Below are 6,091 nucleotides of genomic sequence, written 5' to 3'. Positions count from 1 at the left end.
GATAAAATTAGAAAAAGAGAAGTCACAGATGACATTCGGCTTCTTCTTTTTACCAGATATTAAATTAACTCTGATGGCAGTGAGTTTGGAAAAATGCAAGTATCCCCCTCATTCTTGAATCACCTACCAAAGGCCACATTTCCTAATACCATCATGTTGGGAATTAGGATTCTAACATATGAATTTTGGGGGAGACACAAACATTCAGACCGTAGCATATATGTTCCAGGGACCTGTAGTCACATTAATTGTGGAAATACAGCCCTACATGCTAGAAAACTTATGTTGAAGTTCAAAATAAACATTAGCGTATTATTAAGGCTTTGCAAAAACAGCAAAACCAAAAAAAAAAAAAAAAAGCAAGACAAAAAGTGTTTAACTTCGACCCAGTATATTCTAAACTTGTTAGTTAACATAAATGGTTGTTGACAGACATCTATTAAGATTTCCATGGACAACAGTTTCCCATAGAATAGTGGAAGAAATGTTGAGATAGGGGACTATGATTTTTATAAGCAACATTATTTGCCGAAAAATAACTATTATAAAATCTGAATAATCCATTGCTGCATTATAAATATTCTTCATATTTCTATTGAGCTCTGAAGTATTCTTATGTGGTTATTAACTAGGCATTCAATAGCAATAATGTCATGATTCTACTTATTGAATTGATAATCAAAATAATAGCCACTGTATTCTTAGATTTTGTGCCCTCTTCCCAGGGTGGAAATGTTATACAAGTGTTATTGACCTTACTATTCTGAAAATGTCTTGCAAATTAGGGCCTAAATGTTTAAATTATATCCTTACCCTTGCACAGGTTTGAAAAGTTGGTTCTAGATGAGAACGCACTTTTATTCACTGTTGAAGCAATGCGCGTCTGCTGTAACCATGCCTCACCTAACAGCAAAAGAATGTTCAGAAGCATGCCCAGTTAATTGAAACTACAGGGGGCATTTAAGTAGGCAAAGTGTTATTACTCAGTTAAAAATGTGTCCAGGATATCAGAATTACCATTCCCTACTCCTGCAAAAGGCACTCTGGGAATGGTAATGGCCATGAGTGTTAGGCCTCTGGCATCCTTTTACTTTCCTCATTCCTGTTGCTGTCGACAGACTTGGAGAGATATACACATTACCATCCGCAAGAACTGGGGTTACTGTTGTGAACGTGCAAGTCTGATGGTGTTCACACCTGTGGTATGGGGTGAGAACCCTAGGCCATGGGCATGAGGTTTTCACGTGAAGTTCTCCAATGCCAATAATTTTTGAAAATTTACCTGAAAGAGTAATTTAAGTAGCAAAACTATAGCCCCTTTCATCGAGGACCTTTAAGTCTGAGGCAAGTTACTTTTAGCTTATTCCAAGATATTGTTTGGAAAAGATATACTTTTTTTTATTTTTTATTTTATTTATTTTTTTTGAGATGGAGTTTTGCTTTTGTTGCCCAGCCTGGAGTACAATGGAGTGATGTGATCTCGGCTCACCACAAACTCCGCCTCCTGGGTTCAAGTCATTCTCCTGCCTCAGCCTCCCAAGTAGCTGGAATTGCAGGTGTGCACCACCATGCCCAGCTAATTTTGTGTTTTTCATTAGAGATGGGGTTTCTCCATGTTGGTCAGGCTTGTCTCCAACTCCCAACCTCAGGTGATCTGCTCACCTCAGCCTCCCAAAGTGCTGGGATTACAGGTGTGAGCCACTGCGCCTGGTCGGAAAAGATATTTCTATACAGTGCACTGATTATTTCAAATGAGATCATTCGCTACATTTGATCTTTCTTTCTTATTTGAAATTTAATCAGTTTCATATAATTTCTAGACAGCAAATACCCTATGTTTGCCATCTGTGAGTTTGTCTCTTAGGCTGAGGTGTTTGCCAATGTGGGTGTGTGAAAAGGCGAGAGTTCAGGGTCTCTGTAGGCAGGCGTGAGTGAGATCTTATCATATACTGGTAAAGTGTAAGTGGAGTGTTCTTTTAATCCTACCATCAGCACAATCTGGTACCTACTCCACATCCAAGAGCTTGCCTAAGTAAGAAAAAATATAATATGTGGAAAAGAAAGAAACGTCCATTTGGAGATTGGTTGCATTCTGGTATTTGCACAGGAAAATCAGTCTGTAAACATAATAAACAATAGCAGGATACAACACAGACATAATATTTTAAGATTTCTACATATTCCCCTGTTAATTCAAAGACATAAGAGAAATAAATCACTTTTCATAAGGTATCAGAGAAATTTTTATAAGATTGTTGATATGGTTTCCTATTTGTTAGCTGTTCCCCCACAAATAAATTATAAGTTCCTAGAGGGCAGGGGCAATATACCCTTCACCTTTACACTACCATCTGGACCTATGGTAGTACCTCAAAATGTGATTGTTCATTGATAGATTGTATATACCATTAGGTATAAAATTAAGCTTTTAAAATTGCAGTTTATACTGGTATTTTTTTTTTCTTTCTCTTATTACCACCCCTTTGTCTCAACTGCCACCATTTCTCTCTGGATTATTTTATTGGTCTCTCTGCTTTCTCTTTTATTTCCATCCAACAAAAGCAAAAGTGATGTTAGACTGTTAGCTAATTCACATAATTTTTGAAACCCTTCATTGCCTTCCCCTTTTCCTGAGAATAAATCTTAATACTTTCAAATTTCTTACTAAGGCCTGTCAGTACCTGTATGACCTGGCCCGTGTTTATTTTTTAGTTTTTTTTCTCAGGTTCCTAGGACTTTTATGCAAGCAACCCCCCTTTGCCTGGAATGCTCTCACTATCCCCACAATGTGCACAACCAGCTCCTTTGCTTCTAAGGCCTCTGGCCTTTGTGATCATCCTATCTAAAGCTGGTCACCTCTGTTAGTGTCTCGTTTAGACATTTATACATTTCCTTCAAGCACTTGCTATGCATTTCCATTATTTTCTATTTGTCTGTATTTTCCATGAGGGAAGACACTGTGCCAATCTTGCTCTGCATTTTATCTGTAGTGTCTAATTCAGTGTCTGGCATGTGGTAAGTGTTTAAAAGCATTAAAATTTGTTTAAGAGCATTATGACAAAAATCTAAAGTAAAATGTTCTTTCATTAAATTCCACGTTCCTAACTTACTTTATAAAATTGGAATGAGTTCTGAAAAATCAATCACCTACAATGAACAGATTGCAAAATTTGTAGGAAAAAAGTTTTAAAATTTAGTCTAGTCATAATGATGTCCTGGCTATTATACTCTGGAATTGGGAAATTAGAAATAACCTATTCACCTCCCCTTTTCTCATTTTACAGATGGAGAAACAATCATAGAAGTTAAATGACCTGCCTGAGATCTCCAAGCTAGTTAGCAGTACAACGAGAATTAGAATTTCTAGTTTGGGGTTCATTTCACTATGCCACCTGTTTGGGAGAAAAGTACGTACTAGATTCTTAGAGTCACTCGTCATTTTTTGTTTTAGAATCTCAAAAATAAAAACACTAAGTTCTAGAGTAAGGGATGTAAGAGAAATTGTCTGTCTGCTTTTGGGATTTGCCCTTTAAGGAAAGAAAAAATGCCTTAAAAAAATTTTTTTTTCCCTTTTCATTGCTGGAATACAGATGTGATGGCTAGAGCTAGAGCAGTCATGTTGGATCTCTGAAATGGAAATCGTAGATGTTGAGAATGACAGAGCAGAAAGAGTAGCAGTGAGGGTCCTCACGTTGTCAGTCTGCCTTCTTAGTCTTAGAATGCTGGAAGGACTTCTATAGGAGAAGGAAATAAATGTCTGTTCAGTTTTGGGTTCCTTTATTATAGCAGCTTAAACTCATAACATGCCATATGCTTTGGTACCTAGAAGTGAAATGCTGTCCTAAGAAAAGCCTAGAATGTGCAGCATCAGGCGATCGGGGGCAGTGATATAGATATTAGTGGCGGAAATCTGAGACTCACATGCAAACGTTGTGAAATGTTTGGTGATATTGTTATCTGTGGTATGTTGGAAGTGAGACCAGATGCTAACATGCCTTGTAGCTCTAGAGCTGTCAATATGAGTTTTACAGTCCTGGTGGGGAGGGGTGGTGGTGGCGTCATTTTGTACATTTTTGGAGCTGTTTTTGGTTGTCATAGTAATTGGAGGAGGGAATTTAGTGGGCAGGACTAGAGGTGGTAATTATCTTACAAAGTTTAGGACACAGTCTCACACAACAAATAATTTATCTGTATCTATCATGACTTTCAAACTGCTGGACATTTCTTGGTAAAAACCTGGATAAGTTATAAATATACACACCTAATTCTGTTCACATCCCACACAGAGATTTTTATTTTGCACTGAGTTTTCCAGAAAAATAAATTAAGGGAAGATTTTATGTTGTCTGTTTTTTTTTTTTTTTTTTTTTTTTTAGACAGAGTCTCACTCTATCACCCAGGTTGGGGTTCAATGGTGCAATCTCACCTCAGTGCAACCTCCGCCTCCCAGGCTCAAGCCATCCCCCCACCTCAACCTCCCAAGTAGCTGGGACCACAGGAAAACACCACCATGACTGGCTAATTTTTCTGTATTTTTGGTAGAGACAGGTTTTTGTCATTTTGTCAAGGCTGGTCTTGAACTCCTGAGCTCAAGCAATCTGCCCACCTTGGTCTCCCAAAGTGCTGGGCTTATAGGTGTGAGCCACAGTGCCTGGCCCTTTATGTTGTCTTATTCCAAACTTTACTGAGTTGTCGTCATTTCAGAGGATCATCTACAATGCTGCCTATCATAAGTCATCGACATAACGCCCTTGTATGAGGCGGCATTTGTGGTTATTGTATCCAGAGATTCCGTGTATAGATGCAAGCATCTCACTACTTCATTTTGTCTTCTAGTGTGATAGTGTCTGAACATCTACCATAAATAATTTCAGAAATTACATGTGTAAATTTCAGATTACATCCTCAAAAGAAAGAGGCATGCATTTCCTTTCTTGTTTTCCTCCCTGCCGGCTAATGACAAAGATGATGGCTGGAGCCAGAGCAGCCATGGTGGGTCAAGAGATGGAAGCCACAGTTGAAGATGACAGAGCTATTACACAGAGGGAGGCTATGTCTCTAAGATGGTACAGCTGCTGCACACCAACAACCCTGCCTATCCAAACTGTTACGTGAATGGGAATTAACCTGTGTCTTGTTTGAGCCACTGTGTTTCAGAGTTTCTATGTCATCATAACCCAACAAAATTCCTATCTAATATAGATGAGAAGAGCAAAATATAAATAAAACCTAGTAAAAGCCCCAGAACTTCTTGTTAAATACCCAAGACCAAAACATTTTTAATGATAATTTTTTAAAAAGCATGATTATAAAATCAACAACTTGAAAGGACATTTTATTTATATTTTCCTATCTTTTCCGATAATCAAGAAGACACGGCCGGGCACAGTGGCTCATACCTGTAATCCCAGCACTTTGGGAGGCCGAGGCAGGTGGATCACCTGAGGTCAGGAGTTTGAGACCAGCTTGGCCAACATGGTGAAACCCCGTCTCTCTTAAAAATACAAAAATTAGCTGGGCGTGGTGGCGGGCGCCTGTAATCCCAGCTACTTGGGAGGCTGAGGTAGGAGAATCACTTGATTTGGGAGGCAGAGGTTGCAGTGAGCTGAGATGGTGCCACTGGACTCCAGACTGGGCAACAAGAGTGAAACTCCATCTAAAAAAAAAAAAATTAAAAAAACATAAATAAAAAGAAGACAGGCCTAGCATAAGAAACTTGGCAACTGGAAAAATAGCAGTACTCTTAGTAAGGATAATATGCTTTTCATTAGAAATAGTAATAGTGGGCAAGGCGTGGTGGCTCACACCTATAATTCCAGCACTTTGGGAGGCTGAGGCAGGCAGATCACCTGAGGTTGGGAGTTCCAGACCAGCCTGACCAACAAAGAGAAACGCCACCTCTCAAAAAAAAAAAAAAAAAAAAAAAATTAGCAGGGGGTGGTGCTGCATGCCTGTAATCCCAGTTACTTGGGAGGCTGAGGCAGGAGAATCGCTTGAAACCGGGAGGCAGAGGTTGTGGTGATCCGAGATCACACCATTGCACTTCAGCCTGGGCAGCAAGAGCAAAACTCCGTCTCAAAAACAAAACAAA

Source organism: Mandrillus leucophaeus, unplaced genomic scaffold (genome assembly GCF_000951045.1).
Source record: "Mandrillus leucophaeus isolate KB7577 unplaced genomic scaffold, Mleu.le_1.0 Scaffold184, whole genome shotgun sequence".
In the NCBI taxonomy this organism is placed as follows: domain Eukaryota; kingdom Metazoa; phylum Chordata; class Mammalia; order Primates; family Cercopithecidae; genus Mandrillus; species Mandrillus leucophaeus.
Note: the sequence above shows the minus strand (reverse complement) of the source record.